The 15,856-nt window shown below is 40.7% G+C and overlaps 1 long non-coding RNA gene across 2 annotated transcripts in view; it reads left to right on the top strand.

Annotated features, from left to right (window-relative positions):
• Positions 1 to 9,345, top strand: part of LOC123985164 — a 195,413-nt gene extending 186,068 nt beyond the window's left edge. Inside the window, exons 5-6 of one of the 2 annotated variants that reach the window (XR_006828624.1) lie at positions 6,326 to 6,413; positions 8,827 to 9,345. This is a non-coding gene — a long non-coding RNA (uncharacterized LOC123985164). Of the gene's footprint in view, positions 1 to 6,325; positions 6,548 to 8,826 lie in introns of those variants that run through there. The other variant, XR_006828623.1, reaches the window with a different exon arrangement.
• The last annotated feature ends 6,511 nt before the right edge of the window (positions 9,346 to 15,856 follow it).

The following is a 15,856-nucleotide window of genomic DNA, read 5'->3' as shown; positions in this document are numbered from 1 at the left end:
ATAAGTTGACTGTGGTCACTTCACACCTCATGAACCCAGTCAAGGGTACTTTCAGTGCATCATGAGAAGACCTCCAGCACAAGGAGGAGTTTTCATAGATAAAAACAAACAAACAAACAAACAGAACATCACCCGCCGTGAAAAACATGCATCAAATTCAATGCAATGAAACATTATTTTGGGGAGGGGAGCTTCCTGTGAAAGAGACCTGAGGTGTTTATAGTGTGAGTTATGTTCTCGGTCATTCTTGTTTATTGCAGAGTTTGGGGAATATTCTGAAGGCGTTTCATGGTGACATTTTGTGATGTGTTCCGCGGAGGGAGAAAAGGCCGCAGAGGGCAGTAGAATTTATTGACTGAATTTCACAGTTATAAATGGGTCTTTTACAAGTGACATAAAGAAAATGATCTGTTCTCTGCTGAGGCGGTGGAGATCTGTAAACTTGTTCTGTGTACTGCCAGCAGTCATGGCACTTGTATTGAATAAAGTTTCATTCAATAGACTATAACTTTGCTTACGGTAAATATTGTGCATAGAATCGAAGGTGAAAGCAAAGTGTTTAAAGCAATGATAAAACCTCTATGTTCGCTCTCCTTAGGCACTGTATGAGCAGCCTGCATTTACAGTTTTGTATGTAGATCAAACTATGTTGACTATCATTGTTTTATGTCTTTTTTTAAAAAAGCTTAAGACTTCACCGAAGTCTATAGGGAGATCTCCAGAAGAATAATCGTCTCCAGAGAACAGCTGTATACAAAGAGACTACTGTCAGTGCTGCACAGTATTATTCAAACAATCCATATCCCTCACAAAACCACCCCAAGGCTTTAATGTCTTTCTTCAGACTGCTGTGGTATGAAGAATACAGCTGTATTGCACACTGCAGAAATGAACAGTTTAGAAATCAAGCAATTTCATCTAGAATGGAGTCTTCAAATTTTAGTTCTCCGCAAACTTGGAAGCTCATTTCAGCACAAACTATCTGTCAGTGGAGAGGTGGGGGCAGTCTAAACTGGCAGTATATCTGAATAAGAAAGATCACTCCTTTTTCCTTCAAAGTAAAGTTAAAAGATTGAAGAGAATTCAAGGAGCAGGTTGCGTTTGACAGGAAGATATTTTGTCTCGCCTGATTGGCAGAGTGTGTTGTGCCAGACTAAAAAACACAGTGGTGAAAGAAGTACTCGGGTGTTTTAACTTCAGTAAAAGTAGTAATACCACACTTTGAAGTAAAAGTACTGACATATTATCAGCAAAACATCTTTAAAGTATCAAACGTAAACGTGCCCTGCTGAAAAATGTCCCCTGTGACTATTATTAGATTGTTTATACGAAAACATCAATGCATCAAGTAACACATTACTGTTGTATTTAGTTGAAATGGAGCTAATTTTTAACTACTTTATATGCAGTTAGTTGTTTAGTCTGGTGGTTGGGCCCCTCCATAGGGTCACAAGATAAATATGAGGGGTCATTAGATAATTAATGTGGTGTTATATTTTGGGATTTTCTCTTATCTTTGCCTATCTTGTGACAAATTCGAGAGTTTAACTTTAGATAGTTATTTAAATGAAACCCTTTTGGAAGTTTAAAAAAGAAATCACTCTCACTGCTACCAAACTCATTACCAAGTACTTTATAGTAAAAACTGCTTTACTGTAAGTGGTCAACTGGTTTAATCCTTTAAATTTACAAGCTTATTATGTGTTTTTCAGTTACCTTAGTGGCAAGGTGATGTTGGTCCATCAGTCCTCTAAACAGCTATTTGAGGAATGAAATCCGTTACAGATATGCACATAGCCCAGAGGATGAGTTGTAATGACTTAACCATTAATCGCTTAACTTTTCCTCTAGCGCCATCATCAGGGTAATCTTTTAATGGGGCCAGCCCTTTGGTTTGTGATGAATCACCTTCAAAACTGATGTCATTCCCATCAGCTTCAGCTGTACTTAAGTGCAAACAAGAAACTAAGATGATGAACATTACCGTCTTAACAACAACATGCTGCCAATGTGAAAATGTTAGCATGCTGATCTATGTAGGCATTTTAATTCCTTTGTCTGTTTAACTGTTACGACGATTGCTGCTTTAGTTTTCTTTTGTATTTTAAGCAAACCATTTCCGGTACACCAGAGAGATTTTTTTATCTAAGACACAACCTACTGGACACTGTTGTTTAGAAGAGCAAATGTAAAAGCATGAGTCACTTCTATCTACTGAGTTATTTCCATCAGTAGCGGAAAGTAGGAAAATGGAAATCTAAACGGAAATATTGCACCACTCAGTTGCAATTCATCAATATTGTCCAGTGCTGGATGCCTCTCAGGGTCACACCAATCATGTTCCCTTGAAGATGGCATTTTCTATTTCTAGTTAATCACACCCACAACAATAGCAGTGACGTCAAACATTAGCCCCCCTGGGCACTTCTTTAAATAATAGTTAAGACTCATATTGTAGGTTTGGGCTCACAGCATCTATCTGTCTGAGACAGAACAGGCAGCCAGTGCTTTGGTTAAAGCCCAGAAGAAATGACAACCCTGGACATCAGCAGACTCTACATGTCAGGTCTCAAAATTCAAATTATGCTCCTTATTCTGATGGTATTTGCTTTGTGTATGCCGAGAATAAAAGGAAAAAAATATATACATATATCTTAGTTGTTCTTTTTCTCCTTTCTGTATCATGCTGTGTGTGATTTAAATAATAACTTAACTTAGTGCCCTTCATAATCAACTGAGGTGAAATATTATTTTATTCCTGATAATTAGACTTATGATATAAGAAAATCCCCACAAATAATGACCCTGAATGGGTCAAAAACTGTAATCTGTTTCATGTATATGTATTATGTTTGAAATGATAAAAAAAAATCTTATTTTATGTAAATAAATATATTACATAATGAGATGTATAGGTTAGAAAAAATAAGCCTATTTACTTTATCTCCCGTAGTGATGGAACAGGAAAACATCACTTATACTTTACCAATTTACATCATGTTGTTGTTCATAGGACATCTCTAATGATAAATGCTTGGAGTCAGCATGCAGGATCCTGAGTGAGACATTATGCCACAGTGTGTGATGACCTACTTCACATTAAAAGACTATCTTGCTGTTGTGCGGCAGGCCAATTTACTTCATGATCACATGATTCATGAAGAGAGTGACGGGAAGTAAAAGAATGTGAGAGACGTGTCATGTTAGCGCTACAGACCTTGTTCTTCTAAAGCAGTCAAAATGCTTCAGTTGTACCCACACACCTCTCTAAACCTCCTACACACACTCACACACACACACACACACACAAGTGGAAATCAATATGCGGAAGATTTGAAAATTAAAGTGAAAACGCTTCTTCAAAAGATCATTCATGTGGTCAGTTTCACAGCTAATTGACTGTTTGCTAAGCCCCGCCCCCTTAATTACTGTTGCTATGCCCATCAAGCTTTTTTTTCTACATGGCACATAAGCAGTTTACAATGATAACTGTTGGTTTACTTTTTTCTTACCATCGATTTTGCCGGCTAAAAATGACAACTGTCACAGGCAGATTTTATCAGCTGTAGCTTGCGAGCAAATTAAGATAACGTTAGCTTCTAGAGTTGGTTGAAAGACCTGACTTTTTAATGTTTCCAGTTAAAACAACAATCTTTAGGGGGTGTTATAAATGCACTTAGTGGCAAAAGCAATACAATGAAACACAATATTGAAGACATGGAGACAAAGAAACAGCATGGACTAACTAGCGCTACGCTGCACTACTAGCATTATAAGTATGATGTAAGATCAGTTAGTTTCTTATAGCATAGCCTTGTTTGGCTTACATTCTGTATGGTTTTCACCATTGCAAAGGCTTTTGTGATGAGGACTAACCCATGTGATGTAAATATAAGGACATTATCTCAGGTTACCAGACTGACCAAATCCAATAGCATGCACGACACAGCTGCTAACGTTAGCCAGTGAGGATATGGTACACAGTGGATGTGCTAATTGGGAACGGGGTCTTTAGTGTTAGTTAGTTTTAAATGAAATGCTGCTAACTCCAGGCCTTGGAAGTAATGTGCTGTTATTTGCAGCTTGTTAGCCAGACATGCTACAGCCTGTGAGAGCAAATAGTCACACTTTCTGATCCATTCCTTACACTTCTGCTCATGTGTTACAGACACCACCCTCCAAACGTTCAATAGTATCACTCTCATTACAGCCGCATGCACACCGTGCTTCAACATGTTAAGAATAGTAAAGCTTGACAGGCCAGCTGTGCCTAGATACAGCTGCTAAGCTATAGCCTGTGGACAATGCCGTTCAGGGCAGGTTTAGTGAACGGTCATTTTATCTGTATTAAAAAATTGCTGTCTACTCTGTTTGATGTTGTAACAAAACAGGAGATATATTACCAAGGGTGACTGTACAGCAATGAATGATGGCGTCTGTGTCAGAAGGTGAGCTCGGCCATGAGTTCATTCTGCTCACAGGTGGTTGCTCCGATGCCCTTGTCAAAAATATCACACCTCACAAGTAACACCTTAATGCCCTACCATAGTCCCCATGTTTTGCAGTCAAAGGAGAGTTAACATTTGTATTCCTCATCATCCTTATCGCCCTGCGCTTACTCCCAAGCCCTGCCTACAACGCAGCAAAGTTTACGGCATAAAAGCTAAGTTTTTGTCTTTTCACCGTGAGAGAGCTGAGGCTGAGGAATATTGCCTGAGGATGTTTCATATCCCCACAGCCCTGCCTGCACACTCACTGCTCCCATCTTTATCTCTTTTCATCACTCGTCTTTTCTTTCCATCTTACTATATCTCTCTTTTTTCTTCTGCTTTGTCTCACATGTGTATTTTCTCCCTCTAATTCTTTTAACTTCGCTGCCCTTCCTACTTTCTGTCTCTGTGCATGCCTTTCCTTTTCGTTCACTCTTCGTATCTCACCCCCCCACCCCTGACTTGACTATCTTGGTAAGAGTGCAAGCAAGTCTCTCTGTGCTTTCTGCGCCTCTCCCTCTCCCTGTCCACCCAGCAGCATCCAGAGGAAGAGGCAGCACTGTCACTATAGGCTGGCTCCGAAGAAGACGAGGCAGAGAAAGTGAAAGTTACAGGGGGGGGGGGGACATGACACGGAGGAGGTGTACAGATGACAAATCCCTTCATTGGGGAGTTTTGTGAAGGGAGGGAGCTGCAAAAAGGGAGAGACGGACGGGAAGGAAGGGAGGGGGACACCAGCAGGCATGCAGGATGTTTTTTGAGGAGACACAGCTCAAGGGATGGCACTCGTGCACTTCTGCACACAGGTTGGCTGTTCTGCAAGCGCTTCTCGAAGAGCCGACTGCACAGCGTAGTGGGCAGATGTTCACATCCAGCTCGATGGCTGAATGCATAATTCGCTTGTTGTTTACATAAACCAGATCTTACCCGTCAGATGAAGGGCATGCAGCTTTATGCAACATGAATTTGTCCAGTCACAGAGACAAAGGCAGCTTTCACAGAGCCATGTGAATTTGCTTCACAACTCGTGGTTCAACCTACTTTGTTCATGGGTGAGTTCATGTGTGGTAAAGCCATGTAAGGCTTAATTAATTATTCACAGTGCTCTGTCGTTAGTTTAACATTAATGTTTAAGCCAGCACAATATGGAGCTTTAGTAATTTATTCAGTGGATTGGATGATTGAACATTTTGCCCCCCCTTGATCTTTCTCACCCATTTCTGCCTACTTTTCAGTTCCGTGTCCCAACATCAAATAAATAAAGTACTTTCACTTCAAAGTGCCAATGCATTTATTTTGAACAATTCCACACGAAAGGCCTGTTGATCACTGCTCATACCATTCACTTTGATGTGCACACGTAGGCTTTGTACTTTCACATACAACTATGAAAAAAAAGCTCTACTGGAGGTTTGTGTAGTATGTCCCCGAGACACTGTGCAAAAAGATAATTTTTTTTCTCTATTGAGACTAACAAAAACAGCGTTACCACCACTTTCCCCCCAACACTCTTTAGTTGAGATAGTTTGACCTGGAGTATTAAGGAGTTGCCACACCAGTACTTCTGAGTGAGGCCACTAGGAACCACAGGGCAAAAAACAGGTCAGTGTAAAATGGGCTGTGTCAGCTACCATTACAAAAAAACCTACTGTACCCCAGTCAAATACAAGCAGGTAATGCCAGGATCAGAATACACAGTATCAGCTTTAATAATGGCCCGACCTGACAGACGTTGAGCGTCAGAGACAAAAATTAGCAGTAACAGTTTTTCTTGAGTCGTGTTAGTCTGGGAACCAAACAAATCTGCCGAGCTCATGTTTCATTTTCTATGGCAGGTACGTCTGGCCACCCTCCCATTCAGACAGATTTCTACCCATCATGGATCCGGGCAGGGCAATCACAACCATTTATCTACCACAAAAAGTAAGAACTCATTCTGTGGGAAAAACTTTGGGCCCAGGGCACCTGGTATTGCATGTAATGTTGGAAGCCTGGGCAGGAAGTCTATCACGACAATGGCGTAATGCTTTATGGCACCACATCCCACAGCAACACAACTCTTCAGCCAACAAGCTATAAGAAGGAGCAAAACACAAACAAAAGTAAAATGTGTCTGTTTTTCAATAAACTATAAATATATAGGAACGTTTTTTTATTGTTCTCTTACTTTTGTATTCAAAAACATTGCTCTGAAGCTTATTTCTGAGGCTGTTCTGTATATAGTTTATAATAAATATAGCGACGTCTGATCAACCAATACCAATTTCAGGTTTAAATAACTAACGTCTTGTTTGTCCTGCCCATGTCCAGGTTAAGCCCATTCCGAGTAGAGCTGCAGATACAGATAATTTGATTTATTGAACAGACACAGATACAGATAGTGGTGTACTCGCTCATCCCTAAAAACTGGGCTCAGCAGCCACAATGGACATAGCCTTTGCTAATGGCAGAGGTGAAGAGACGAAAGAGGAAGCTGATGGAGGCTCCCAGACGTTGACGAGAGCTTCTTGAAATAAAAGGCTGCAAGACAGACGCCGAGCTGGCATTCTTTCTTTTGGACTAGTCAGACTGCTCTGTCAAAAAATGCGCGTTTGCCGGTGTCCTTATTTACGGCAGCAGTGAATTACACTTTGAAACGGTAGGGGCGCCAAGTCACACCAGGTCTTAGATAATGTTGCTTTAACCATACATTAACCATATTTTATTTGCCATAACCACAATCTTTGCTCTTAACCACCAAGAATATGCACTGGAACAACCTATTCTGTTGTTTACATATGAGGACATGTTGCGCAGGCCATGAAACACTGCATGCTATGATTGGTCGGTGTCCAACGTGTAGTCTGTCCTGTTATCTTGTCCACGTCACAGCAAGAATTTATGACCTCATGCTTACCTTATCCAGCACAGTGACCCTCTCACAAGACAAAAATATACTGCATATCCTGAACCCAGCATTAACAGAGCCAATGCAGGATGATCACTTTCTGGCTGAGATATACAGATTGTGTTGTTCTCTCCATCGGCCCTCATAAAATCTTTTAAAAGCGATCAGAAAGCCCTCTCTGAAAATCATGTTCTAAACACAAACTGAATTTTTTATGTTGTTAATGTTGTTCTTGCACATGCTGCAATACCTTCCACCTTTGTTATCATTAAATTGACTGGACTATAAAGCTGTAGTGCTGAACATTTCATGAAAATGCTGTATGAGATCCAGTAGTCTCCAGAGACATCAAAACACCACCTGAGCCACTGCACACAGCTGTTAAAGGTGGAATAAGATCCTATTTTTACAAAGATGCTCACATCTCTTCTACACACTGGAATTGGCTCATTACATACAGTATGTTATTAAAGCGGTTTATTTCATGAATTTCCTTTCCTGCGCATGAGGAAAGATAAGTCATTAAAGATGATTATTTTGTTATCCTCTGAGCGCTGCAAAATATTTGCTAAAACATAGCAGGACCAGGTATTTAGGACAGTAAATAAAATCATAATATGTCTGTGGTAAAATATGTCAGTAAAGCTCACCTTATGCAGACGAATTTGTGCTTTAGCAAGTAGAACAAAGTTTGGTGGATTTAAAGGCAGGTATATCTGACAGCGCCTGCTGCTTCCACCTACTGTGATTGTTGCAACAGCAAGCTTGTTAAGGATAAGAGGACTTTTTTCACTTCCCCTCTCTCTGGCTCACCTCTCCACCAACTCTCCACAAATACAGCATCTCAGCAACCTAAGTGGGCTATGCCGAGTTACACAACATGAATACTTGAGGGCACTGGCCAAAGCATTTTTCTGATTCCTTTTCCCCCAAAGAGATGATCACTACATCTCTCTTTTTGTTTAGCGGCGTTCTGTTCGCCGTGTCAGGCGACAATGACTGCCCTCTCAGTGTGAGTCTTCAATGGCTCGCTGAAATGCGTCTTGTTTCTATGTTGCCTCATTATAATCCTTTGTGTGTCCTCTGTGAATGGCTGATGATGATTATGCAAATGTTCCATTGGAGAGCAGCATGGGTAATTATCACAGCAGAGAACGAGGCTTTTGAAATTCTCTGACAGCTGAAGGGAAAACCATGGGTCTTCAGTGTGTATGAGAGTGTATTATTTATCAGTTTGGGCAGGTCAGGGGCTTTGAGATTGTGTCCAAGGTGATGGTTACCAAACCTTTGGAGGCGCTTTGTGAGGTTTATGCATTTGGTCTTTTTTAGCCTCCGTAGAATTACTCGAATCAGCACAGGAAGTTAAATTGTGAATTTGGTGAACTGTCAGTCTTTTACAATTGTGTTGCAAAGTGTTTTATTTCACCCTGCAAAACCCTTTTCTTCCAGCTGTTTCATCCCTTGGATACACTGGAGCTCGTCGCAGGGCCTGCCCATCACTTATCTACGGTTGAGTCAGATTTCTATTACCTGCATGCAGCTGTATTTGACACCTGATGTACCCTGGCTATGATCAACACGGAGACTTACACATGCAGAGGATTCACTCAGGGCACTCAGGGATTCACTAATGAGGGCAGCTAGGAGGTGCAGGGCCCCATGATGAACAAGCGGGGTCCTGGCAGCAGACCTCAGCACGTCTCTTGGAGGTGTGAAATGTCTCATTAGGCCTGGAGAGGTTTATACAGATAAACTGAGAGAAACACAGACAAATAGAGTTAGAGTGGAAAGAGAGACAACATGGTTAAAAGCCTGTGGTTCAGGAGGAAATGAGAAAGGCGAAGACTCCAACAGAGAGTCCAGCTTTGAGAGTTTCAGTGCCCAGGCTGAATGGCCCCCTGACTGGAGCGAAGGGAGGGCGACTGTCTGGGGTCAATAAACCTCTAGAGAAGCCCAAGCTGGGCTCTAAGGAACACTGGTTTTTATAGATACTGACGAGGCACAATTTGTCTCTTCGAACTGCGAGGGCGCTCGCATAAAGCAGGTCATAGAGCAGTGAGGCGTAGAAGGCATATCAACTAAAAACTTTTGCCTGGCATGTCATTTCCTCTCAGGAACACTTCCCTTAGCAGGGTCAAGTGCTGGGAGAACTTTTGAAGGAACTTTACCAGCAGCAAAAAAGTTAGCTTACCGCAGAAGTTGCATTTTCAATTGATCTATTTTCATTGTTTTAGAGAACAAAGGCATGTCATTTCCAAGTGATCCAAACAATGGGTTGAATTTAAAATCCAGAGGACTGCTGTAGGGTAGATCGCTACAGTCATTGAGGACAGAAGCACAACATAAATCATCACCCCGAAAAGTTGCCTTGCCCCTTTCAAGAAATAAAAGTCCATTTGTCAGTGAAGTCAGCAAACTTCCCACTGTTCTTGCAGTTGCCCGGCACACTGCCAGATAAAGCAACTGAGCAGAAAGCCCGAGGCTATGATGTGTGTATCTGCAAGGATGTGACATACCTCATTCTCTTCCCTCGCGTTCCTAATGTGATTAAGTCAGGCCAGTAAATTTAATAATCTTATAACAATGCACAGTATAATGCTTCAATCAATGCCTATAAAACCTCACCCTTCCTCCCATTGACCATGCCAAAAACCCACACGTCATCAAGTCTGCTCCTTCTCACCTCCCTCCCTTAAATCCGCGAAGCATTCCGCTTCGTAAATAAACAACAGAGACACGAGAAGCAAGAAAGCAGGAAAGCGACACCGTGATTCACATGAAATATAAAACAAAAGCTTTTCTCTATTGTCTCTTCTTTCATGTAAACACTTGCAGTATCTCCTCTTGTCTGTCTTCTTCCCCTCCTCCCATCGCTCTGTGGGAGGCTGTCAGGAAGGCAGCGAGCATGCATCAGAGGGAAGTGGCAGCAGTGCATGTAGAGGCCTGTGTGGATCGCAGCAGGTCTAATGGCCATTAAAACTCACCATTAGAGGACTGTCTCAGCTGCAGTTCTTAAGGGAGGAAATGGAGAAGGAGGAGGAAGAGGAGTAGATTGGAAGGAGGTGAAGAGTCAGGCGTCTGGTGTTCCTTTGCCCTATCTTGGCCGAACTTTAACACTGTAGGGAACCGTTTATACATTGACAAGGAAATGAGAGGTAGATTTTCATCGGTCAGCCTTCCGCAGTTAGTTTCTTTGTGAATGTGATGAAGAGGGAAAAGACATTTTACTGCAAAAATAAATCCACACTAACCTTAAGTAAGCTCACACGTCTCACTAAACATAAAAGCAGCTACCCCAAACTCATTTCACCTCCTCCATATGTTCTTCTGGATTGCTGTAAACATTGCCTACTTGAAATTAAATGTATTAGAGCCATGGAAGCAATCCTGATTATCTACTATTCAGATCTACAGCTATACTGCATTAAATTGAGGTTCCATCATTTTTCCCCATAGACAATGTTACATGACTCAGGAATTAAATACTTTCACACCTTGGATCAACATGAAGCTTTCCTGGTTGAATCATCATTCCAAAAGATTAACAACTAAGTTATAAAATATCTGGTTCTTTTGATACATCATTTTATCCCATCAATGAGCTTAAAGTTCTGATCGGCAAGCAGGTGGGATCTGAAGATTACTGTGTTGAGAAAGGTGATTTTACAAACTGCTGCTTGAATCAATTCACATTTAATTTCTGGGTTATTTTTGCATAAACGCGGTGTTTTATTAACAGCTACAGCGACCAAGGCTCACGGGTATTGTAGTATTTAGAGGCATCTGCCTTGCCGAAATGACGGACAAAATATGTTTCCTCACAAAGTTAAAATTATTGAAACTGGTGGCCACAACGTGAGCCTTTACAGTTGGATGCTACATTATCGAAAATAGTCTCATATTTCTATTTAAAGCAGCACTCAGGATATTGTTGGAAGCAAAATAAAGAAAAAGGAACCAGCGGCTCCTCCCACTTCACAACTTTATACCTTTTAACTTGCTTTTGACCATAATTTACCTTTTAAGTTGACCAAAATGGTGACCATGCCATCCGAATTGTTTGGAATTTTGTTTTAGATTGTTACTAAGGATGGAAATATTGTAAATATATGCAAAGAATAAAATATTTATGGGGAAACTTTTAATCGCTCCAATGAGTTAGGTTGTAGATGCTCGGTTTTTCAAAAAATGTGGGCAAAGATCTGAAAATATATGTGAACTTGTTTTTTTTTTAATGTGATGAATCAGATTCTATCTTTCAACTTTGATTACTGAAGGGTATCTCACCAACGATTGAATAGATTGCCTTAAAATTTGTACAAGTACAGAGCTGTACTTTGAGTTTAGTTCTTATTAGAAATTTATATGTTAGCATGCTAACATGCTAGACTAAGATGTTTACCTGTTAAACATCAACATTGGCATGTTAGCATGCTGCAGTTAGCATTTACCTCAAAGCAAAGACAATCTATGGCTGAAAAGACCATGTTCCACCTAAACCAATGGCAGTTTGGGGGAAGCATACTCCCATACAGTCCATCTCAATGAAAAGGGGAGACAAGGCATTCATGTCTTTGCTCTTCTGGAGTGGAGAGCAACAATGATGGGTCTGCCCTTGTACCTGTAACACCTTTGAAGATGTTGCTCATCTGATGCACAAAACCTCTGTTAAGATGGGGGACAGAAAGTGGAGTGAAAAACAGGGTATCTGCAGCACTTTAAGGGGCTCACAAAGGGCTTGTCCTGCACAAGTAAAAATATTAAAGTAAAAAGAGGGTAAAATCCTGTGTGAAACAAAGCTGAATTCAAGAGATGGCATTGTGTTGTTTGTCACTTCTCAATCAAAGAGATTGTTTGCAGGCAGATCATTGACTGCGGTCTGTTCCATTTAATGCACCACTAGAGGAATCAATGGGACATATACTAACTAATGGTTGTCTGCTTCAGTGAACACTCATGGGCCAATGCCTGAGTGTAACATCCCATTTAAGCTTATTATCTTGCACTTAGCTGCTCATGTTATCAATTAGCAACTCTGTACATTTATTGTGTTTACAGTGCATTTGGTAGAATTTGATTACATTGCTTTTTAGAGATGGTACATTTTGTAATGTTGTGTGTATTGTCATTTTCTCATATTAAAAGCAGATTTTTGCAAGTTGATTGACACCAATACAGAGAAATACTACAGCATCGTCCATTTGAAAAGAACACATAATTCACCATTATTTTTTTAAATGAATGTTCCATTCGACCGATGGATTAAGCCTCAAAACAGGAATCCTGATTTCATCCACTCTATGATATATAATTATTTTTTTGTTATTTTCTGTCAATGCGTTACGGAAAAAATTAAAAGTATGTGTCAATCATCCATTGACTAAAATGCACAAATATGTGACAAAAAGGAAGAGAAAACATGTAGAATAAAACATCAGCAGTCCAGCTGGCTTCTCTGCTAATTATTGGGGCCAAAACAGTTTTTCACAACTTTCCTTTCTCTTAAATAAGCTTTTATTTTTTCTGGCCGACAATGGGAAACAGGGAGATGGTGGCTGAAACACTGGCTGGCTAAATATGGGTCTTTCATCCGGCTTAACTGTACAAATGGACCTCATTGTCTTGAGGAATTCGATTTTCTGCCATTCTGCGTACACGCTGTGTCCCTCTCTGGGGCCCGACTACAGCGAGTGGGGGCCCTTATCAACAGCACTCAGGGTGTGGAATTGAGGAATTGAGTTCTTTGCCTCAAATCAAACCATGAGAAAGAGCGACAGAGAGTGAACGGGAGTGAGAAGAAGTGAGGAGGATAAAATCTCCAGATGTATCCACTCTCCCACTTAGACACAAGCCACACACACTCACATCGCATCACATGTGCACCTGTTCAAGCACAACACAAGTGCATAAAGTGTGCACAGCACATGTATACAGCATAACCACACATGGACACACACACTGTGTAAAATTTGCCAGTAAACCCATTGATGGCGCACCCAGTGGGGAAGCTTTTATACACTCTAATTTCCAGTGTTATCTTCTAGTGCTAAAAGCCAATGCCCATATACAGCTGTTTTTATCTACTAGATAAGCACTGTGTTCCTTTGTATGCATATGTGCATTTCAGTGTATGTGTATTTTGTTATGTATGATGCTCTGTAAGGCATGTCCACTTTTATAGTACCACTATTTGCAGGGATCACAGTTATGTATTGCTTAATGTCCTTTAGTAAGAAAAATGTATCAGAATATTTTTTGTCAGTTGTAAGTCAAACTTGATTAGCAATAATAATCAAAAAAATTAAAAAATGAGCCAACATAAAAAGAAAAAAAAACAGAGCTGTCATGTAGCGCAAATTTAAAACTTAAATCTGAGAAAGTTTGCTTCAGTCAATATTTCTAAAAATATAAGGAATGCAACAGTTCTTAATTTTAAAAGTGTCATCAAAAGCGTTTCCATCTGCCACAACACATCAACATGTTAAAATAAAAATTAAGTAGGTTAAAATTAAGTTTCAGGCAGCCAGCACACGTGGAATAGATCATCATGTGGGTGGAGAGTATGTACAGTGTTGATGTTGGGCATCAAGGCTCCGACCTTCTCACTCCCCAAAAGGAAAAACCCCACAAGGAATGGGCAGTGATGATAATAACTCACTTGTTTCCAAACGTGTGTCCCAAATCCATACTATTGACTAATTCTGTACAGTACAGACTACATGATAATCGTCATAGTAAACTGTTTTAGCAGTTTGTATACAAAAAATCAACCCGCTTTATAGTAACAGGAAATTACACAAAACGTGCAAGATCAGACATCCATCATATTGCAACTTTGGACAGCTAAACTTTGCAAACAGAAAGTTAACTTCTTTCTGGAGCTGTGCATAGCATCCATCAATAGCACACTCAAAAATTTACCATATTTAGTATGTTTGTCACTTTTCCAGTGCAAACACAACATGCAGCAGAAGATGTCTTAAGTACACAGCCATGATTAAAAGGGTGCGTTGAGAATGCGCTCGCATGCTTCACTTCATAAAAGTCACATTTCAGCCGAGTGAAATTTCGCCTTGTGTGTTGCTCGGTTACATTCAGTGGGGTGCCTTTTAAATGACATGCAAATTAAACATGACATGGTAATTCAGTTAACTGCTGTTCCTGTTTATGCATCACACAAATAAAGATAGCACCTTTGTGTGCTTGAGACAGCGATGTTTACTTTCATTTTCTCATGAGATCAACTTCAACGGAGCTCTCTTTGCTGTGATGAGCCATGAACACAGTCTTATTTTTGTCACCCCTCTCTTCCTCTGATGTCATGCATCCCATTAACCAGTTAACCGGAGAGAGAGAGAGAGAGACTGTTACAGGTAAGGACAGGAGCAGACATGCACACTCATTGAGAACACACGCACCTCCACTTTCAATCTGATGGGAGGCAGTGCCATTTACAGCAGGGCAAGCACTGAGTCACCTTGCTAGTGAGTGTCATTCGCCAGGACACGCTAACTAGGCCCAGTGGTGTTCTTAAACCACCGCAGGGCATCAAGCCAGTGTGTGAGGTGTCAAGGCTAAGTTACACATTGAGGTGTGACATTACCGCCGCTTGTTGGGACAATAAACCAGGGTTGCCGGGTGCTCAGTGGGAGCATTTGCCCACTGAGCTCAAGTTATCTGAAATGTCTTTTCTGGGCTGCAGCTGTTAAGTGGTGCTTGTGAGGTCAAGCTTCACATCTCATGTAGCATTGGGCCAAGAGGCAAAGCCATAATTTTCAAGGTAATAAAAATAGGGGCTGGACAATTATTCAGTTTGAATTGTGAGTCAATATTTTAGCAACTGTGCAGTCAAAATGATGCATTTTCAATATGTTTTTCGCATTGTGTAGAATTTATTTAATCCATAAGGTGTGGGGGAGTTATTGTTCTGGAGCTCAGGTAATGTGTAAGCAGTATTATATAGCATTAGGTCATCTGATGAACCAAATCAAGACTGATGTACATACAGTGATTATATTATGTGAAAAAATACATTTTTAACAATGAATTCCCCGGGGTAAATGTCTGGTCTACTGCTTTGTTGCTTTGCATACAGTACCATGGCACATGGTGGTTTCCGTCTTTGATGTGTGCATGTAATGAAACAGCCACCACTAGTGTATTAAGTGCTTGGGGCAAACATGCATCCTTGTATCTCCCACTGGGCAGTAACACATACACATATAGACTTGTAATGATCTTCAGCTATGGGGAGCCAAACTTGGCATGCAGCACTAGCAGTTGTACCGGGACAAATGCTAATTTAATGAGCACAAGAGGCAGCGCACATTATTCCAGTGTGGTCTACACAGAGGTTGAATTATTATGGTAACGTGTGTATATGTGTGTCAGGGATATTTACGTGTGTGATGTGATTTAGCCAATATTGACTAGTGAACAGAACAGCACAACTCTTCCATTCATATATGTGAGGGAGAGA

The sequence above is a fragment of the Micropterus dolomieu genome, linkage group LG16, assembly GCF_021292245.1.
Source record: "Micropterus dolomieu isolate WLL.071019.BEF.003 ecotype Adirondacks linkage group LG16, ASM2129224v1, whole genome shotgun sequence".
In the NCBI taxonomy this organism is placed as follows: Eukaryota; Metazoa; Chordata; class Actinopteri; order Centrarchiformes; family Centrarchidae; genus Micropterus; species Micropterus dolomieu.
The sequence above is the reverse complement of the archived record's forward strand: the minus strand, read 5'-3'. Positions and strand labels throughout refer to the sequence as shown.